The sequence below is a fragment of the Telopea speciosissima genome, chromosome 10 (assembly GCF_018873765.1).
Source record: "Telopea speciosissima isolate NSW1024214 ecotype Mountain lineage chromosome 10, Tspe_v1, whole genome shotgun sequence".
Classification (NCBI taxonomy): Eukaryota; Viridiplantae; Streptophyta; class Magnoliopsida; order Proteales; family Proteaceae; genus Telopea; species Telopea speciosissima.
In genome coordinates, this window is record NC_057925.1 from 19,789,798 (window position 1) to 19,812,685 (window position 22,888).

The following is a 22,888-nucleotide window of genomic DNA, read 5'->3' on the forward strand; positions in this document are numbered from 1 at the left end:
CTTTGTATCCTCGAGCTTGTTTTTCATCAGGCAATCAATGAAATGGAGGAGAACAACCGTCCAGGAACATCATGCTAATGAATTCTGCGTTGCTGAACCGAGCGGTTGATTCCTCGTCATAACACTCCCTCGCATCACGAGCCACCTCATCGAATTTGTAGAAATCTTTAAGGTCTCTCCCCATGACCAACTGCTTTGCTATTGTGATCTTGAGCTTCTCCAACATTGCAAGCTTGGGGTTGCCATGGTGATAAGGACCAAATGAGACCACCATGGGATCAAAGTGTTCCTTGTTTTTGTTGATGTCACGCAGAGATGCTGGAACCTTGTGCATTCGGGGTTTTCTCGGAGCTTGAAGTGTTTCTTGCTGGCCACTGTCGGCCAATACCATCAGCAAACACTCAGGCTGGGAGCTCGATCTCTCCATGTTAATAGGAGTCATTCTCTCACACCCCTCAACCATAATGACAGATTTGATATTGGCTATGCTTTCTTGTTGGATTTCTTCCATGATTGATCTTCTTGTCTTGGGCATCTTTAATATAGAAACTAAATGGCTTTCTTTAATGCTAGCAATGAATCTGTGGCTTTTCTCTTTTGCTAGGGAAGTAGTTTCAAGGCAGGGATAAAGATATGATTCCAATGGACACTTCTTTATGGGTTCTGCATTTTTTAAATTTACATTAGCTTCATTCCTTCCTTTTGAAATGTGTACTCGCACTGTGAAGGGTGACTCAGACTTAGTTTGGAAAAGTATCCTTGCATCATCAACAATTATAAAATTTTGAGGAAGATTTCCTCCAGTAGGAGTTAAGGAATATTTAAGAACAGAGCAACCTTTTCTGCCCCAAAGGGGGATGATATGGTCATTCTGAACTTTGGGTTGACACTGGATGGGGAATGCTCTTGGTTTGTCAGTCCAATTTAATGGCCCATCCCAAATTTTTTATGTTCAATGTAGCGGATTCTTTCTATTATACTTTCAATATTCCAAAAATTTCAAGAATTTTCATGTTCTCTCTCATTAGGAAACTAATTATCCTAATCAAATTTCATAAAAAAATTATACTAATTAAGTAATTAACAATTCCATTCTTATGGTTATGTTGATGAATGTTAAATACTGCAACTTTGCAACATAACTCATTTTATCAGTGTACTGACATTAAGAGCTAAAAATTAGGAAGAAAAGAAAGAAATCAATTAATATAATTGAAATCCATTCCACCAGCAAACTACTTAATGAACACATTTATCTATGATGAAAGAAATGTACCTATTGTTTGAATGTTGTTTATAAACTTTGAATTATGATGTGTGAAATAGAAAATGCATGGCAAAATGGAAATTGGAACACATTAACCCAACCTTTACAAAGGGGAGATGCAAGTGATTTTTTTTTTACTCTTCATGAATCTTAATATAGCGAGATTGATGTAATGTACTTTGACCCTATAAACAGGGGTAAGGCTGCGTACATTTGACCCTCCCTAGACCCTGCTAAGCGCGGGAGCCTTGTGCACTGGGTACGGCTTTTGATCTAATGTACTTTGTGAAGAAATTATCTAGAAATACAGTATGGAAGTCCCAGGGATGAAATTGCAGGCTGTCAAAAATTTGGAACCAAAGTAGCATCCTCTTGCAAAATACAGACCATTCTATGCAAAAAGGAGCAGACATTCCATTTGGAGGACATTGGATAGCCATCATATATTATGGTAGAGGAATATGGAAATGCTAACCTTGCAGATTCTATGATGTCACATTCCAACCACATGCATGCAGGGATGAAATCATTTTTATTTTGTATCTCTTCGAATCTATGAGAAGATCTCTTGTGACATATCTAGGTAGGTAAGATGATCAGTCATTTATTTGAAGTTAGCAAAACCCAGATTTCTTCATTTTCCTCAACTTTTTTAATGGGGAAATCAAGGTAGTTTTTAGGAAAAAAATTTAGATTTATCTTTGAATAATGTTTCGAAGGTAGAGGGTTTCCAATACTGCCTATGAAGGGGGAATCTCCCACGACAATTGGGGCACCTGAAATTGTTTGGACTATAAGAACCCACATGGTTAAGGAGGAGAGATAGTGTAGGGAATGTGAGAGGGCATGGAAAACCATTCCCACACTTATAGTATCAGCTGACTGGACTATTAATTGTTGTACAGAGACCATCCATGGTGCTTTGGTTATGAATGGATGAATGGTGCCTGTTCTTTTTACCACCCCCTACCCCTCCTCTTTTTCACCATGTGGACCTGATCCACAAGGATCTATCCTTAATCTTCAAAACCCATCTCTCTCATATGCTTCAAACGCCCTCCTTCCCATCAGTTGCTCTGAATCCAAACACAAATGGGAACAGAATCACAATATAGGATAAATATGAAAAATATATTATCCAAGACATTCATACAAGATAATCAACACACCTGAAATATAGGTAAAAAAAATTATCCCAATTTCATTTTAGGCCGGGAGGAGAAGACATATTTTCTAAGATGAAATTGTAGTTCTTACAAACACAAAAATAAGCAGAAAAACTAGTAGTCAATCATGTAACACTTGTAGTGAGAATGAATTAGTGCTTCTTGGAGCTGTCATTGTTGTTGCTAGGGAAGATTGCGTAGTACGTTTGAACCATGGTAAGCAGGAGAGCCAATGCAGCAGCAACTAAGGCAATTACAGACCATGGGTTACGGAAATATGTCTGATGCATTTCATCGGCTTTTCCTTCCATCAAGAATAAGTGCGCGGATACTTTTTTCCTATGACGCCGGGGGAATGTCAGGTCTCTCCCCCTTTCCACTGGCAGTATCAGAGGACTCAATTGAAACAATATCTGACCTCTCCCTGATGCATAAGCCAAGTTTTTAAATACTCTAAGGGTACACATGGGAGAAGAGCTGGTTCACTTCACCAACTAGTGGACCAACCCATTGGGCCATAGAACCAACCAACTTTAAGTTGGGCCAGCCCAATAGGGCTGAGAGTTGTTGGGTCTCTCAAACCCAGAATCGTGGGGGTATATTTGTCAAGATAATTGACAAAATTTTGTAACTCAAGTGTGGATCAATTTCACTTATACTGGTCCCCACTCGAAGGAGTGAAGTATCTACTATGTTTCTATTTTAGTTCAGTCAGTAATTAGAGTAGTTTCTAATTCTTAGATTGAGTTAATAAGTCATTTCTATTTTCTTTTTTTCTTGAGGAGCAAGTCTTGCCGTTTATTAATTGTAAGGATGTTGTAGCCACTCCCCATGATTTACAAGTTGAATGTAAATTAGCTTTTTTCTGCAAGTATGTTTTCTTCTCAAGTTTTGAGACTTGAAGGGTGAAGGAGCCTGGCGGGATAGCCAAATCCACCTATCCCAACCCCCACTGTCACCTTCTCCGTTCTTCTTCTCTTCCATCGAGCCAGGACTGCTGTGTGATCTTCCCTCCGCCTTGAAAGCTACTCGAGTGTGTTGTTCTTGTTCCTAGTGGTTCTTCGTTGTTCTTTGGTGAACAATATTGAAGGTCAAGACTTCTCTCATTCACCGTGATTCTTCTTCTTTGGGAAATCCATTGATTGAAGTGTACACCTCTGCATCTCTTCGATTGAAACTTTCTAATTCCATATCACCTTCAAATCATCACCAACCTGTGGGTTTTGAAACTCGATTTCCCCTTCCATTCCCTACACTCGATTGTCACTTCCATTCCATTCCACCGCCGAAACTTCCATAATCCACTCACTTTCTATTTTCATTTTCACCCTTCCATCTCCAATTCTAACCATCGAATTGATCCAAAGTTGGAGACCAGGCTTCATTCACCAAGCCTTACACTCGTGTTGCTAGAAGCCCAAAACAAGAAGGTTTCTTCAAACCTTCTATTTTGGTAACTCTTTTATATCTCTACATCGGACCATCGAATTGAACCAATTTTGGAGGCAAGCTTTCCCCTCGCACTCGATCCAAATGGGGTGACCATCACTTGGCTGGTTTGATCATAACCCTAAGTTTCTAATTGCGTTCTGTTCCTATTTGAATTTTTGTGGGTTTTTGGGACTAGTATCCTAGTCTTACATTCTTTGGTATTAGAGCCATGGGTGATGAGGAGAGTTCCAACCATCCTCACCATGCTCCATTGAGTACTAATGAAGATCTTCTTTGTAGATGTCCGACAGTTGATGGTAGAAATTGCTTCCTTCAAGAACGATGTGCTTGGAAGTGAAGGAAAACTCTAGGCAGCCTACTAATGAAGATCTTGCTATAGGTTTCCGACGGTTGATGGTAGAGATTGCTTCGTTGAAGAACGATGTCTTGGAAGTGAAGGAAAACTCTAGGCAGCCTACTATTGGAAGACCACCACCTCGTTCTAACTATCCTCCTCGTCTGTCCCAAAGAGTGTCACACAACCAATACCAGGATGATAATGAAGCTAGTGGTTATGGTGCTAGGTGTCAAGATGATAAACACAAGGTCAAGCTGGAGCTTAGAGACTACAATGGGAAATCTGACCCTATTGTTTTTTATGATTGGTTTTGCACGTTTGACGACTACTTTGATGGAGGAGCGTAAACTCAAGCTGGTCTGTACCAGGCTGATTGGACCAGCAAGAGAGTAGTGGAGAAATTATGAAGACAAACTGCAGCCAACACAATGAACCTACTACTTGGGAGGAGATGAAAGATCACTTGAAGGAGAAATAGCTACCTTCCACCATCCAAAGAAGGTTGCATGACCAGCTCAACACTCTTCGTCAAGGCAACTTGTCTGTAGAGGAGTACATGGACAAATTCAACAATTTGGTTGCCCATACTGGAGTAGATGAGGAAGACGATCAGCTTCTGTCCCATTTCAAATTGGGATTAAATATTGAAATTCGTGACAAGATGGGAGTAGTGCCAATTGAGAGTCTCAATGATTGCTTTGAGAAGGCCCTTGAAGCGGAGGGTTTATTGAAGGCAGCCCCTAGACGCTACAATTCTCAAGCTACTGATACAAAGAAGCCCTACACACCTTCTCACCCTAGTGGACAGCCTACACTAACCTGTTTACACTGCTCAAAAGAAAAGCAAGGCCCCTATGGATAGTAGGGAGAACAGCTCTGCACGTTGTTTTCATTGTGACGGCATAGGACATGTTGCCAAATCACGCCCCAAAAGAAGCAAGACAAACACTGTTAATTCAGCAATGAAAACAACCCGGAGATGCTTGTTTGTGAGCCCCAACTTGATGCTACATGGGCTGTTGACCCTGACCATGAAGGGGAAGATGATGGTGCCCTTTGGGACGATGGTGGTAAAGACAACTTCTATGAGGTGAACGTTGTCACAAGAATTTTGGTTGCTGAATAAAAGGGCGAAGATTGGAGGTGCCATTGCATTGGTTATACACTTATGACCTGTGGACCAACTACAGCTCAAGTCATTGTTGATAGTGGCAGCTGCGTGAACATTGTTTCACAAGCTTTTGTGGTGGATGGACAGCTCAAAGTGGAACCACATCCGCGGCCATATATGGCATCGTTGCTGAATAGTGATACTTTGGAGGTTAATCAACGCTGTTCTGTCCCTTTAAAATTTTCAGGTTATGAAGAAGATGTTTGGTGCGGCGTGATCCCCATGGTGCTCACCGGTGTGCTGCTTGGACGACCGTGGTTATATGACAACAATGTTCTGGTGGGTGGCACAAAGAACCAATGTTTCTTTGACTTCAAAGGGAAGCCCTTGGTGTTGACCCCCCTTAACATCCCACTGATGAAACCCAAGCCAAGTGTAGCCCAAGCAAAGAGATAGCAGATAATAAAGTCCCTTTCCAAGCAGCCCAAAGAAGAACCAAAGAAGGAGACGCGCCAAAGTAAGGGACAGCAGGCTGGAAAAAAGATATTAGCTTCCCTACCGTGAATTTATGTCTACAAGTGAAGAAACAGGCCTTATCTTAGATCTTGTGACAAAAGAAATTGAACCAGTGAAAGAAGTGCAAGTTCCTAAATCTATAAAGGAGCTGTTGTCTGACTTTGACGACCTTGTACCGGAGGACTTGCTTGATAAACTACACCCATGAGAGACATCCAGCATGCTATAGACTTAGTGCCTGGATTGGTGCTACCCAATCTGCCCACTTATCGCCTTAGCTCAAATGAGCATGCTGAGTTGAAGAGTCAAGTGGATGAGTTGCTGGGCAAAGGCTTCATCGTGGAAAGCATGAGCCCTTGTGCTGTTCCAGCATTGTTGACACCAAAGAAGGATGGCTCTTGGAGGATGTGCATCGACAGCTGCGCCATAAATAAAATTACGGTTAAGTGTAGGTTCCCTATTCCACATCTAGACCACATGTTGGACATGCTGACCGGGTCTTATATCTTTTCTAAGATAGATTTGAAGAGTGACTACCACCAGATCAGCATATGCCCTGGCGATGAATGGAAAACAGCCTTTAAAACTAAAGATGGGTTGTATGAGTGGCGTGTTATGCTTTTTGGTCCCACCAATGCACCAAGTACTTTTATGAGGAAGTTTTTTGTTGTGTAATTTGTGATGATATACTCATCTACAGCCACAGGCAAGAAGAACATGTTGAACACTTGAGGCGCGTTATGAGAGTGCTACATGATGAAAAGCTCTACATCAACCTCAAGAAGTGTTCTTTTATGCTGCCTAAGGTGATCTTCCTTGGATTCATTATTTCTTCAAAGGGAGTTGAAGCTGACCTGGAGAAAATTAAGAGTGTGCTGGATTGGCCTATTCCCAAGACCTTGACCGAAGTTCATAGTTTTCATGGTCTTGCAAACCCGAAAGGGTAAGTAAGCCAAGATCGAATCTGGAAGAGAATAGGGGTAGATGTTGGACAGCTTGGGTCAGATTTGGTTAGTTCTGATCCTGCTGTGTTGGTGTTTGAATGATGAAGGTGGAAATCGTGCAGATGGTGATGGATGATGAATGATGAAGATAGTAGAATAACTTTGGCAAGCTAGAGTCCCACTAGTTGCCCAGCCATAGGAATCCCACCTAGGCCCGCTGTAGGAATCTCACCTAAGCCCTCTTGAGTCATAAGAAAATATTCAGATTGTTTGTTGTAAAAATTCGTTGGGTGCCTTTGAGAGCAGCCCATGGTTTGCATTATATAGGAGTGGGGGAGGCTTTAAAAGCCTTGAGTAAATCAAGTAGCATTAAAGTAGACTCTTAGAATTCCAAAGCCCCTTTGGAATTCCCCATACATAGATAACAAATCCTAGACATGGAAAACTACCCCCCAGACCTAGAAATTAAAAGCAATAAAATATTAAAGACATAATAAATGAATCTAAGAATATGCAAAGATTAACACTAGACTCTAGATTAATACTTAGAAAAATTAAAAGACTTCACTAGCAGCCTACGAATAGGAAAAAGCTTATAAATATGCCTAGGAAATATGAAAATAAACTACTACTAAGCCTAATACCATATGCCTCCCTTGTACCCACATTTTAGGCCCATTAAAGTAGCCCATTATAAAGAAAATAGAGGGAATCAAAGGCCCAATGCATGCATAACCCCACCTAAGGCTTATTTCCAATAAAATAAGCCCATTATGTGACTTATCAGCATCAATTTTCCCCTTCTGTGGAAAATTCGACCTCGAGTTTTGATCAAGGAAGGGATTAGCTTGGTATGATGGAGATCAGACTTTAATCCAAAACAATGCTCTGGCAGCTCTCTGAAGTAGGGGATGTAGTCGTGCAATTGTGGTTCACGTTCGTCAAAACAATTGGGAGGAAAAATAAAATCAATATTCTCAGTCTCCACCCCTGGTTCAATCTCAGTTACAAAGGGAGTAACCACATATTCTTCAGAAACTATTTCACTATTCTTTATCTCAATATTGGAAAAAGTATCTATAGAAATCTTTGGATTGGCATCAACAATCTTTGCTTCAATGGAAGTGCTGAACTTATCGATCACTTTCTCATCTACTGTTTCAGCTTGGTCTTTTGCTTGAATTTCTTCAACATAGGCTGTCTCAGTAGAATCTCCAATTTGTTCAACTGTTGTTGATGATGCTTCAATAATTGTTTCTTCTTCTTGTGTTGATCTAGTCAGTTATTCCTATGCTTGCACGGTTGGTGTGGTCATTACTGGATTTAATCCTCTCAAATTTTGAGTTTTGTGTAGATGCGAGGGTCTTAGGATACAATGTTGTCAATCGGATCAAACTCACCCTTTTGCTGTTCTAGCCAATCACGACCAACTCTGATAATTCTCTTTGAACTTGGAAAGATTCGACATTGAGCATTGTCATAGCATGAAGTCATTTCAAATTCAACGATTACTTGATTGGCAGTCTTGATGACTATCTCGCCTGTCTGAGACAACACATCCACAATGGTTTGTGAAATGGTGTTGTCACGCTATCGTTCACCAACAACCAACAAGGCTGTTCTTCCATTAGGCAGTTGAACTCTGGTCTTGAATATGAAGGGATTTGAATCAAGGTTATTCTCTTGTCCAGCCTGTTCAGTTTTAGAGAAGAAGGAAAAAGGAGAAGAAGAGAGGAGAATCGATTTGTGTTAATCTGTTATGTCTCAACAAGAGACAAACATGCTTATATTGAAAAGAATGATAAATTACAGAGGGACCCCTGGCCTTATACAAATAACAGAAAACACATAAAACTAAATGGGGTTATGTACAAGAATACCCCTTAAACTAAACTCCTATCCTTAACACTCCCCCTCAAGCTGGGTGGTATATGTCATACATACCCAGCTTGTCCAATAAACAGTCAAAGTGATGAGTGCTAAGTCCTTTGGTGAAGATATCAGCCACTTGTTCATTTGTCTTCACAAACGGGGTGTAGATGGTCTTTGACTCGATCTTTTCCTTAATAAAATGTCTATCAACCTTAACATGCTTAGTCCTGTCATGTTGCACTGGGTTGTGGGAAATACTTATGGCTGCTTTGTTGTCACAATATAAACTCATAGGTTCAACAGTCTCAAATCCCAATTGTTGAACAAGTTTCTTTAGCCACAAGATTTCACACACTCCATGAGCCATGGCTCTAAATTCTGCCTCAGCGCTTGACCTAGCCACCACAAGTTGCTTCTTACTTCGCCAAGTAACTAGATTTCCACCAACAAAAGTACAGTACCCTGAAGTGGATCGTCGATCAGAAATAGATCCAGCCCAGTCAGCATCAGTGTATGCTTCAATCCTCAAGTGACCATTCCTAGAGAAGAGAAGGCCTTTTCCAGGACATGATTTTAAATATTTGAGGATTCTATAAACTGCATTAAGATGACCCATTTTTGGTGCATGCATAAACTGACTTACTACATCGACAGCATAGGCTATGTCAGGTCGGGTAAGGGAAAGATAGATTAGCTTGCCTACTAATCTCTGATATTTTTCAGCATCTACAAGAGGTTCACCACAATCTTCTCCTAGTTTGTGGTTCTGATCAATTGGGGAGGAGACTGGCTTACACCCCAAGTACCCTGTCTCTGTAAGTAGATCAAGGACAAACTTTCTCTGACAAACATTGATCCCTTGCTTGGATCTTGAAACTTCAATCCCCAGAAAATACTTCAATGGACCAAGATCCTTGATCTCAAACTCGCCGAGCCAAGTAAAGTTTAAGCTTTGAGATTTCAGCCTCGCTGTTTCCGTGACTACAATGTCATCAACATATACAATTAGGGCTGTAATATTGCTACCCTTCCTTTGTATAAACAAGGTGTGATCGGCTTGACTTTGGGTATATCCATTCTGTAGGATAGCTTGTCTAAACCTCTCAAACCAAGCCTTAGAAGATTGTTTAAGTCCATAAAGAGCCTTCCTAAGACGACACACTTTTCCATTGCCACTAGGATGCTTGAACCCAGGAGGGGAATGCATGTAGACTTCTTCTTCTAAGTCACCATGTAAGAAAGCATTTTTTACATCAAGCTGGTATAATGGCCAATCAAGATTTGCAGCCATTGAGAGGAGTACCCGAATGGAGTTATGCTTGGCCACTGGAGCAAAGGTTTCCTGATAATCAATGCCATACACTTGGGTATAGCCTTTAGCAACTAGCCTTGCCTTATATCTCTCTATAGTACCATCAGACTTGAACTTGACTGTGAATACCCATCTACATCCAACATGAACTTTCCCCTTTGGGAGTTCAACAAGATCCCAAGTGTGGTTCTTCTCAAGGGCCACCATCTCGGTATTCATTGCCTCTCTCCATTTTGGATCAGCCATAGCCTCTACTACATTCTTAGGTATAGAGATGGAGGAGATAACCACTGTAAAGGCAACACCTGTAGGAGAGATAGAATCATAGGAGACAAACTTGGCAATGGGATTAGTACAAGCTCGAGTTCCTTTGCGGTGAGCAATAGGAAGATCTAAGTCTGAGGATGGAGGAGTAGAGGAAGGTATACCTGTTTCAATGGATGGAGCCTCAAGATGAGGAGACGAAGAAGGATTTTGGCAGGTCTTCTTTATAGGAAGCCATGAAGGAGGATTTCTCTTGTCCTTTGTATAAACAAGTAGTTCCCCTTGTTCTCTGTTCACCGTGCACTTGGAGACTCCCCTCAACAACAAGATCCTCTGGACTTTTCTTTCCCTTGTCAAGCTGAAATGGGGAAATAGGAACGAAAGAGGAGGATGGAAAGGATACAAACTCAGGAGCCTCTTCAACCTCACCACCACGACACTCCCCTTGAAGAGGTGACTGAAAAAAAGGAATGGTTTCAAAGAAAGAAACATCTTTGGAGATAAGCCACTGACGGGTAGGAGGGTGGTAACAGGTGTATCCTTTGGAGGTAGAGGAATACCCAAGAAAGAGGCACTTCAAGGACTTAGGATCCAATTTAGTGCGGGCAGATTTGCTAATATGGACATAGCATATGCAACCAAAGACCCTTGGGGGAAGAGAGAAAGAAGAAGAAAGTGAGGGTAAGACCTCAAGAGGTACTTTGAAGTTCAAGACACTGTAGTGCTTTTCAATGCCACTCTTAACATCTCAATAAAGCTCAGGGTCCGGCATCAAGTCATTTGTCAAGTCATTAAAGAGATCAGCAACTTGCTGGTCGCTGCCAAGTACATTGTGAAGTATTCCTTTTAATCTCAGCTCTTTCACATCCTCTGCGCTATCGATGAGAGAATCCAGGAAACAGATGTAAGAGGCAACGGTGAAGTCGTCGGAAACATCAGGGCATGTTTCATAAGCTACCAAGTTTAACAACTTGGGCTTGGTTGAGTCATCCATGACAATAGGAGGAAGTAGCAGATATCCCTTGAGGATTCCACTTTTGAAACTGATATCCTTTAGGGTACAAGTAGTACTTCTCTTGCACACGATACGTGATGCTTTAAGCTCAGTGACTGCACGAAATGAATGCCAACCTTCCAAATCTGTGTTGGTGGTGGTGTCGCCATCTCTTGCTCGAGACATAGGCCAAATGTAGGAGAAAAGTGGCCTCTTGGAAGGTGCAGCACGGACTAGTTCGTTCCGAAGTAGGTCGAGGAGATGAAGGGGTTGACTGTCTTCATGTGATGGAGGATTGCTGGGGAAGATTGTTTGCCTTTGAATGAATTTGGTGATCAATTCTTTTGAATTGTCTTCACCGTATCTCAAGGTCATCAGTTCCTTGAGAACTATGAATGGCAATTGGTCCTCCAGCAAGAACAAGTCCCTTAACACAAAAGCCCTTTGATCAGTTTTCATCTTGATTTCGCTGGGCTTGTTTTCTGCCACGCAATAAATGAAATGGAGAAGGAAACAACCATCCCGGAACATGATTCTCGTGAAGAGATCGTTTGGGAGCTCAGTGAGAGTACCCAACTCGGAGTAGTGCCTTAGATTACTCAAATCATAGCACTCCCTTGCTTTCATAGCTACCTCATCAAAGTGTTTGTTAAAGGCTTGGAACAGATCACCCATATGGGAAATGAACTGTTTCTCCAGTTCAATCTTGAGCTGCTCCAGAAATTATGGTGGAAAGGACCAATTGAGACCACCATTGGTTCATAGCATCTTCTGTTTTTTTCGATTTGACGCAATATGCATGGAACCCTCTGTATCCGAGGCGGAGAATTGGATTGATTGTTGCTGGCTGCATCTACGGGGACAACAGTATGGGCCTGACAGTTCGACGCCATTGTTCAGGTTGTTAAGGCTCCAAACCAGTGACTGAAATTGACTAAGTTCGTTTCAGCTTTTGGGTTTGTCAATTGGCATTTTTATACTCTCTGAATGAAAGATCTTACCCTGTTCATATGCCAAGTTTGGTGATACAATAAGAATATATGCACTTTTCCTTGGCAGATGCTAGGCAATAGCTCCAAGTCATTAATAAAGATATTAAAGATTAAAGATCCATTGTAGCCTTGCAGGAAAACCCTTTTTCATTATTTGTAAAGCTTCTGCAACAACAACTTTCTTGCCATCATCTTCTGTATTAAAAAAAATAATAATAATAAAATAAAAACATTTTTTGAATTTCAGGGGTTTCTTTCTCTATGGAGATCAACCACTCCTTTAGTATAACTTGCTCGGGTCTTGTCCAAAGGAACCTGAGATGCATCAGTTGTGGTCATCTGAACCCAACAACTACCAGCTAACTCTGTATGTATTGTTTAATTTATCAGCAGCATATACTTCTTCCATTATATTAACCAATTCACTACATATATGATTTCTGTCATTCCATGGGGGCACGATGGTCATTTCGTCCGCACTTGTATTTGGGAGCAGGGGCAACGTACTACATGCGTTAAGATAACGTTCACTTTTCTATTTTTTATATTACACAAGAAAGATGACGAGATGATTAGGCCAGTTCGGATTTTGGTTGAAAGTAGAAAAGCACCTCTCCCTTCTGAAGGAAGGGATAGAAAGAGATAAGACTGACTTTTATAAATAAAGTGCAAGAATAGAGGCCACATTCTAAGGACCTAGATCCTCTCCAGCACGCATCTAACGGCTGGGCAACAGCCAGGCACACATCCCCTTCAGTTTCAGTTGTTGGATGCACACTGGATGCAATGGCGTGCAGAGGGAATCCTCTTCCACGTTTAAAACTCCCTTTCCCCTTAAAAAAAGGTGCAAAAGAATGCTAATCGGTTGTGTAGCTCTTGCACCAACGTGAGAGTCAATGAGAGTCCGCACAAAAACATTAGTTTGGATGGAATTTTCGATTTCACTAGAGCTGAGCGGTCTTTTGACATGCTCGTGTCTGGCACAGGAACCATGCGATAAGTTAGGCAGCGTTTGGTAAATGTCTAAACAGCGTTCAGAACAGGTTTTTCGTTCTTTAAGAACAAAAAAACGTGAAATTGCGTTTGGCTTGACGGTTCGTTTTTTTGTTCTTTAAGAACGAACCAAAGGAATCTTTGAGGTAAAGAACGTTCTTTACAGACCGTCTCCAAGACGGTCTGCAAAGAACAAAGAACAAATGCATCGCGATTGACGAGTAAAAACCCGTGAGCAAGCCTCGAAGACAAAAAAGCAAACTCAAAAGGCAGATCTAGGGAAGGAAGAGGAGGAGGAGGCGAATTTGCAGGTAGATCTCCTCTCTCTCTCTCTCGCTCTCAATCCCTCTCTCTCTCGCTTCCTCTCTCTGCTCTCTCTACCTCTCACTCTCCCTGTCCTGTTTTCTCTCTCTCTCTCACTCTCTGTTTCTCTCTCTCTCGGTCGTTTGTTGGGATGAAGACCTAACTACGAGTTTTTCTCCTTTGTCTCAGGATTTGGAGCAACAACCCTAACAATTGATGGTTTTTGCTATAGTGGTCCTCCCTAGCACGACCCTATCTGCAACTGAAGTTCACAACAACGATGGTGACGTGAGACCTCTCTCCCTCTCTCTGTAATTAGATCTTTGATCTTTGTTTTTCTTTCCGATTTTAGTAGATTAACTATGATGAACAGTAGCTGTTGTAATGGCTGTTTGTTTTCTAGAATTTGTTCTGAAATAATAAAACTCGATTTAGTTGGGTTTATTTTTCTTTCTTTTCTCTATTTACCTGAATATTTTGGTGTACGTTCTATGGGTAATATATTGCAAAAATTGCTCTGTATGTGTTTGTGTGTGTGTGTGTGTCTCAGAGAGAGAGAGAGAGAGATAGATTTGTTGGTTAATTGAACTTGGAGAAACAAGTTGCAGGTGGAGAGAAAGGGCCTTGAGGGGATACGGTCAATGACAGATCTTATCTCTGAGCCTTTCTTCTCAAATCCTTCTATTTTCTTCTTCATTTATTTGTTCTCCAACTCTGCTGCTTCTTATCTCCTACATAGGTCTCACAACAAGGTATATGGGATATACCTTCAGATTCTGAAATCAAGCAGTATCATTTCATTTATGAGACTGACTGGAACAAAATACATAACAGTCTTTCTTCAAATTGGATGGGAAATAAACAGGAAGTAATAGACAAAGAGAGATGAAAATTGAAAACAGAGACGATGATTTAGTAAGATGGATAAGAAACAGAAAAGAAAGAGAAGGAACAAAAAGATTTTAGTATTTCTTCCTTTATTCAAACTAGCGCACAAATCACAGCTAGGAGTTTGATTTTGGACAAGCTTTCTGAAAGCGCCAGTTAGGAATTTGTGAAGAGTAAGAGATGATTTCAGCTCTCATTTTGAAATTTCCAGGTAGCATAGATCCACAGAAGTATGAAAATAGAAGGCATTGGATGAAATGATTTGAGAGATTTAGATAATGCTTAGAAAGGAGACAGGCTGGCAGGGTATAGAAGCTCCCTTTTCTGGTTTTGCACACGACTCTAGTGCAGAATCAACCAAAATATTTGTGGAAATCCAGTCAGTCATGGAAGCTTTTGATAATAATTCTATGGTCAATCTCAGATTTTCAGCTTTTGATAATAATGCTATGGTTCACAAAAGTTCAACTACAATTTTGAGATCTTAAGCAATAAGAAGTTTTGGCTGAGTTGGTCCTTCATTCCATTTGTTTGCGCATAACACTTGGAAAATTACACATTATTTTTCTTTTGAAAAGTTATGCTCCTTTAAGTTCCTTATATTCTAATTTGTAAGTAGTTGTTTTCTTCCTTAGTTTTTATTTATACCTGGTTCAATGGCAAAAGTTAATGAGGAAGGCTAATTCTGCACTATTTTATAACAATGAAAGGAGATCAACAGAAATGAGAGCCTGCATTCCATTTATTTTCCAATAATGCGCTAGTAAAGGACAATGTTGTTTTTTTACCTTGAATAAGTTATGCTCCTCTAAGTTCCTTTGGTCTAATTTGCTTAGTTGCTTCTTCCATTTTTTTTATTTGGAATTGGTTCATTGTCAAGAATTCATGAGGGAGGTTAAAAGATGGTAGGGATTCATTTTTGTATTTCATCTGTCAGAATTTGCCACTGGCTTTACTTCATTGCCCATGCTTTGAGTTGGATCTTGGCATGCATGGGCAATGGCTCTTTTATCTTACTGTCATCCTTACACTAAAACAGAACCTTTCTTTTTTTGCTTTCATAACAAACAGCCGGGAGAATTGAGATGGTCTCCTTTCACTTGTTAAGGTTTGCTTATTGAGGGGAAAACAAAGCAAAACAATGTCTGTCTATGAGCTTTATACTCTTTCTTTCACTTTTTGCCTTTGCTCCATTATGCTTTTCCCACAAGAACAATGGTGGTTACCTCTATCCACAGTTCTATGACCATTCATGCCCAAAAGCCCAAGAGATTGTGAAGTCAGTTGTTGCAAAGGCTGTTGCAAAAGAGACTCGGATGGCTGCCTCATTGCTCAGACTCCATTTTCATGACTGTTTTGTTAAGGTTCTTTCTTTCTTCATAATCCATACTAAATGTGTCACTAGAAGACTAATAACATAACTTCATTGCTATCACCTCACCACCTTTTACTGTTTCTTTTATACATATAGTTCTTTTCTTCTCCTACTAAGCCTAATAGATGATTTCTGAATTATAGGGCTGTGATGGATACATTCTGTTAGACAGCAGTGCCACCATCATCAGTGATTTCTGAATTATAGGGTTGTGATGGATCCATTCTGTTTACAGGCTGAACAGATTGTATGTTTTTTGCATGTATAGACTGGTGGTCCTAGCTAGGAAGTACCACTGGAAAGAACACAGTAAATTAATTAACAATACTTTATCCTGTGTCCCCTAATCAATGAGTACTTGATGGGTCTTTAGCTCAAATTGGTAGAGCACCTGGAACATGAGCATGTTCCAAGGGGATGGTGGTTCGAATCCATCAAGGCCCAATTTTTATTCAACTATTCATAACATTGTCAGTTATGACACTAATACACACAATAACACAATTTTAATGGCATTTTCTAAATTGGGCATATTTTTATAATTACTTTGGTTATGTTAATGAGATATTTAATATGCTAAGGTTGGTAAGAGAGAAAAGAATTTTACAAGTATTTTTTGGTGTAATTTAAAAGGAAATGGCAGTATTATAATTAACAACAAATAGGGAACAGGTTTTCCCAAACACCATTTTCGTTCTGAACGGCGTTCTTGAGACCGTTACCAAACAGTCAATTTTGGTCTCAGAACGCCGTTCTAAACAAAGAACGCAAAAGAATGTTCTAAACAAAGAATGCCCGTTCTTTGTTCAGACATTTACCAAACGTAGCCTTAGAGTGCGTTTGGTAACGTTCAGAACAGTTCTTTTGTTAAAAAAGAACAAAAAAACAAGAAAAAGTGTTTGGCTTTATGGTTCGTTTTTTCGTTCTTTTAGAACGAACCGGAGGTCTTGAGCACCAAAAGAACGTTCTTTACAGACCGTCTCAGAGACGGTCTGGAAAGAACAAGAACGACAATTACATCACGATATCGTGAAAACCCGTGATTTTGAGAAAGAAGCCAACAGGCTCATTGCCTCCTTGCGATAGATTTGGGGAAGAGAAGGAAATAGGAGTAGGGGAAGAGAAGGAATTAGAAGGAGCAAAGGAAGAGAAGGTACTTGCAACTATGGCCAAACCATGATCTCATGTCTCTCTCTCTCTCTATCCCTCGCTCTCTCTCTCTCTCTCTCTCTCTCGCCCTCTCAATCTCACTCTCTCTCTCTCTCTCTCTCTCTCTCTCTCTGGCTCTCTCTGTCTCGCTCTCTCCCTCTCACTCTCTTTGTCTTCGAATTGGGTCACCAACCCTATACTTCGAAGGATTCAGCCGAAAAGGTATGGGATTTCAGAAATTTTTTTGGTATGAATCTGTAATTTTAGGGATTTTTTTGGTGTGATTTGGGAATTTTGTATGACCTATGACAAGGTTCATGTTTCTGTTTTTCCCTCCTCTTTTTATCTCAATTTTATTGGTTTTTTTATTTTTAGATCTGGTTTAAGAGTTGCAGATCTGTACGGATTCATTTTCGGTTCTCATTGTTCATTTGTTTCGGTTTTTTGATGCAGATGTGTTTCGATTGCAATGCGAAGAATCCGACATGGGCGTTCATCACGTATGGGATTTTTCTTTGCATCGATTGCTCCACTGTTCACCGAAGCCTAGGTATTCACATCAGCTTCGTGAGGTAATTCGATTGAAAATGGGGGATTTTTAATTTGAATTTGGTTGGTTCTCAAATTATGCTTGATGATTGGGGTTCTTTTGGCTGATTTGATCTAGAACAAACTTGTATGGTTTGCTCAACATTGATTTATTTTGTTTTCAGTATTAAATATTGTCGATTGGTTGAGCTCAAGTGTTAATCAACTGGTTTCATTGTATGGATTGATATTATGTGATTGCTGGACTATGTTCTGTAAGATGCCAGCTTAGATTGGAAGGCTTGGCATGGTAGTCAGGTCTCTAGCTAAAGGAATAATTCTTACAGAGCATTTGGTTGTACTTCAATCTCTTCCCCCCACCTCCCCCTTTCTAAATGAATAAGCACTTCAATTAAGAAGACAAAGAAACCCCACTAAGTGGGACGACAAACCAGATATTGTTCTATACAATAAAAGGTAAAGCAACATAGAAATATGGTGTCCTTGATGCATATACTCCCTTAAAGATACATCTATCTCTAACACATTCACTTATGAATTTGTAGAACTAGTTCTCTATGGGATGATCATGATGAGATGTTCCTACAGAAGCATGAGGATCATTATGAATGTGTTTCCTTTTTTTTTTTTTTTTCAATTGCACAACACGAATACCTGGTTAGTAATTGGGAATTAAAGTTTGGAGCTTCAGTGTTAAAGTAGAGAGAATCGAAGAGATTTTGCATTATGATGCTGTGCCTAATTCCTCTTCTTCTGCCCCCTCCCTCCTTTTATATCCTCTTGGCTTTCATTGTTTGTGTTTTTTTTTTTATCAGCATCCTGTGATTTTGGTTTAGCGTTCCAGCTAGTGTTATTGAGTTGGGTTTGGATTAGAAAGGGGAAGCAAACCCTTCTCCTTAGTTATTTTTATGGCTCCCTTGTACATCTCTTCTAAGCTGTACTTGAACTCAAATCCAAGATCTCGTAAGCTTTTAGAGGAGAAAACGACGACTTCTAGGCTTTCACTTGGGAAGTTAAACCGCATGACATATACCATTTTAGTATTAATGATCAAAGGACCTCCTAAGAACCGCATCAAAATATATTCGGTTCCATTTTTAATTGTTAATTTTGTTGTTAGGAGATCGAAGTTTCTCAGTAACAAAGTAAAATTCAGGAAGGCTTTAGCAGAGTGCAAATCTGGGATTTGCTTAGAATTGAAGACAAAGATTGTATAGATTGGAGATTACAGGCACACATATAGGGTAAAAATGCTTTCCTTTCCACGCTTCGTTGAGTGATTTCTTTTGTGCTTCTTGGGCCATTAAAATTCATTCATTGCAAATTGATTCAAAAAAGAATGGAGAATATAATTTGGTTTAATCTGTTGTGTTAATTCATTGACAACTTGATGGGTCTTTAGCTCAAATTGGTAGAGCACTTGGAACATGAGTATGTTCCAAGAGGATCGTAGTTCGAGTCCACCAAGGCCCTCTTTATTCAACTGTTCATAGCATAGCCAGTTGTGCCACTAATCCACACAAGAACCCAATTTTAATGGCATCTTTGAAATTTGACATATTTTCATACTTACTTTAGTTATGTTAATGAGATATTTTAATTTTATACTAAGGTTGGTAAGAGCAAAGGATTTTACAAGTCTTTTTTTGGTATAATTGACAAAGAAATGGCATTATTGTAATTAACATCAAATAGGAAAGAATAGGTTTTACCAAACACCATTTTTCGTTCTGAACGACGTTCTTGTGACCGTTACCAAACGGTCATTTTCAGTCTCAGAACGCCGTTCCAGACTAGAAACGCAAAAGAACGTTTCTAGTCAAGAACGGGTGTTCTTTGTTCAGACCGTTACCAAACGCGCCCTAGTAACTTAGCATTCTTTTAAATAAAAAGAGAAATAGAAAAGGAAAGAATAGTAGCTTGATAATTGATATGCCTATTTACACAAGCATCCTATTCAATATACAATTTCCTTTTCTTTCTTGGAAGATTCCCCTCCAGGAAAGCCTGATGTGTTTTTTTTTCTTCCGCAAAAGACTTACATAGAATGAAGGGTAAAGGGGAACCATCTAGAGGACTCCTTGATTTGATTGGGCCACATAGTCATAAAGGGGAACCATCTAGAGGACTCCTTGATTTGAGGGTAAAGGGGAACCATCCGTTTGTTGGGGACTTGGGGTCGGCTAGAACGAAGGGTGTCAATTTGGTACTAAAACCAAAATCGTTTATCGAATTGGTATTGTATCAGTCAAGGTTCTAAAACTTGGGTTTTGACTAGGTTTTGATTAGCCAGAAAACGAGTTCGTCTCGGTTTTGACCATATCTCGGTCGAAACTTGGGACTTTCTCTAGGCTAACTCAAACCTTGGTTTTGAGGTCCAGAAGTTGTTTATTTACCCTTATTCTTGTTGTGCTGCCTATTTTTGACATTTTAAACTCAATCCATGCATAAGTTTCACACAGAGAACCCTAAAAATATTACTTGTTGTTTTGATCCAAGTTTAATACTGTATATTGTTCTTGGACGTGGTATCAGATAAGGTTTAACTAAAACATAATTCCTTCAATATAAATGAGATTTAAGCAATCTTGGATTTGATAGAAAGCTTTGTTTTGATAGCTTTCCAATAAATTCAAGATTGCATAAATTTGATTTACATTGAAGAAATTATATATTGGTCAACCTTAATTTGGTGTACGCGAATACTGTCAAAATCTTTCTGAATAAAGAAAAAATATTTTAGAAATCAAAACAAATGAATTTGCCGTAGGAATATTGTCAAAATTGTTTGAATGAAAAAAAATAAAATTGGACATCAAAACAAATGAATATTTTACCATACTTTTGATTTTTAGCAATGTTTTACCATATTAAGATTTATGGAATTTTTAGATTTGAGAAAAACCCTAACAATAGAAAGTTGAAAATTGCACCTACCATCGAAAATCCAATTTTTGTTCTTGAATTGGGGGGGTTGACTTTTTTTTCTATTGGAATTTGATTTTTTAATTATTTTTATTGGATTCAAATAGAGCGGTATTTACTTATTTATGAATAATATCTTAAGTAAATGAAATACAAATACAAAAACATTTACTTAAATGAAATTAGGCATAACTAAGTGTCTGTCCTGGTTTTCGGAATAAATACTTGTCTGTCCTAGTTTTGAACCAAGTTTCCCCTAGTTTCAATGGACATATGTGTCGAAACCATCAAAACCCGATCGAATCCAGGGATTTTATAAAATTTTGCTTCAACTCGTCTCGAAAACCTGAAAAATCAAGTTAACTTGGTGGTTTCGACAGGTTTCAATCAAGTTTTTGTTCCATGGTATCAGTATGGGAAAATGGTATCGTACTCAGTACAGTATGGCATGGCACAACATCAATATTGAGGTTGATATCAATGGTACATACTGATATCGTACCGAATTATCAAATACTGGTATCACATCGTATTACCAGATATATATATATATACTAATTTATTTAATAAATAATATATATCTATAAGTATATATTTATAAAATATATATAATAATTTATATATATATGTATCAATTTAAATATATAATATAACAAACTACATAATGAATATTTTATACCATATCGAACACATACCGAATAAAACTATACACTGAATTGATACCCTATGGTACGGTATGGTATCAGTATGGGCAACACTAGACAAATAAATTGTAAAATGGAATTGGTTGGACCATGGGTTCACCATAGAAATAGTTTGGTTGGACCAAATTAATTTGACTTCCCATAGAAGCAAATAACAGAATTGAAGGCCTGATTTGGTATGATTTCTATTTTGGAAATTGTTTGGATTGATTTTTGCACTTTATTTTTCAAAAATAAAAATCAAATGAAATAAAAATTCTGAAATAGCTGAAGAGCTATTTCAGAATTTTATTTCATTTGATTTTCACTCTTGCTCTTTAATGAGCACATGGTTAATTTGATGAGCAAAGTAATAACTTTCTATTAAAAATAAAACACCACCCTTCTTCTTCTCCTAATGGTTTCACCAGTCACCATCACCCTACCACCACCACCACCACCTTCCTAGTCCCGCCCCTACCACCCTTCCCAAAGAAATTTGTAGAATCTATTTCTCAAAAATTGAACTACGACATTAATTTTTTTATTCTTGAAATATTTCATATTGATACGACTAAAACAATTTCAATTTCTTGACAAAAAATCTATTTGTTGACTATTTCACAAAAATCAATGCAAAATTGATATAGAAATCATACCAAAACAATTTCAATTTCTTTACCAAAAATCTATTTGTTGACTATTTCATGAAATCAATCCGAAATTAAAATAGAAAGGGGAAATTATGTGTACACCCCCTATACTTTGCCTAAAGTACTACTCAACCCATAGTTTGAGGTATTGGATCGGTATCGGTCGAGACTGATCCCGATACCGATCCGATCCAGCTGTACGGACAAGGGTAAAAATGTAACAAAATTAGTTTTTTTTTATAAGAAAGCAGGGACAAAAGTGTCATATTTGCTTAAGTTTGGGCGATCCCGATCCATATCGGCCGATTTGATCCGATCCAGCCAATATCGAGATCACGAACCATGACTCAACCTAAAGTTTAAAAAAACGTAATTGTACGTCCCTCCTATTTAGAAAAAACTATAAAATTGACCGGCCATTAACAAATCAATGTTAAGTGATGACATGAATATATTTTAGACATGAAATGACTCTTATACCCTCATGTGTTTGAGTCTCCTCCCCCACTCTGGCAACCGACCTTCTTCTCCCTCTTTGGTTTGCAACTCTCTCCTCTCCCCCTGACCCCTCTCAGTTTCCCTCACTCTCCCACCGACGAAAGCAGAACTGGCGTTCCCCAGTGAACTCTATTGATTCCCCAGTGGAAAATGTATGTAGTGCAATTCCTAGTGAATTCTATTGATCAAAGTTTGAATGCCGCTTCCCATAATGATTTCCAACTTTTATTTCTTCATTGAAATCTTGAATGAAGGGCTTTGATAACATTAGACCCGAGCTTGATGGTGAAACCGAAGAACCAGCAGTAAACTCTCTTCTCTAACCTGTCTCTCTCTCTCTCTCTCAAGCCGGTTTTATATTTCTTTTGAAGAAAGCTGAACGAAGAAGAAGATGGAGGTGCAGTCATGGCTATTGGGGTTCAGGATTACCTGGGCTCACATGGATGTGGCAGCCATGGCTACTGGAGTGCTCGATTCCTTGTTATCCCCTGGTTCGATTCCTTTTTCTTCTTCTGATTTCTAATATCTCCATTAAAGAAGAGAGAAGAGCAAAACCCTTCACAACGCCAAGTCTATGAAATACCTCCGATCTTGCATGGACTCCGACGTCTCCACAGCCCTAAAAAAGGCCAAACTCATCGAGGC

At 39.2% G+C, this 22,888-nt stretch overlaps 1 pseudogene; it reads right to left on the reverse strand.

Moving 5' to 3' along the window:
- Positions 1-2,585: 2,585 nt before the first annotated feature.
- Positions 2,586-12,155, reverse strand: LOC122643395 (annotated as a pseudogene).
- Between the last annotated feature and the right edge of the window lie 10,733 nt (positions 12,156-22,888).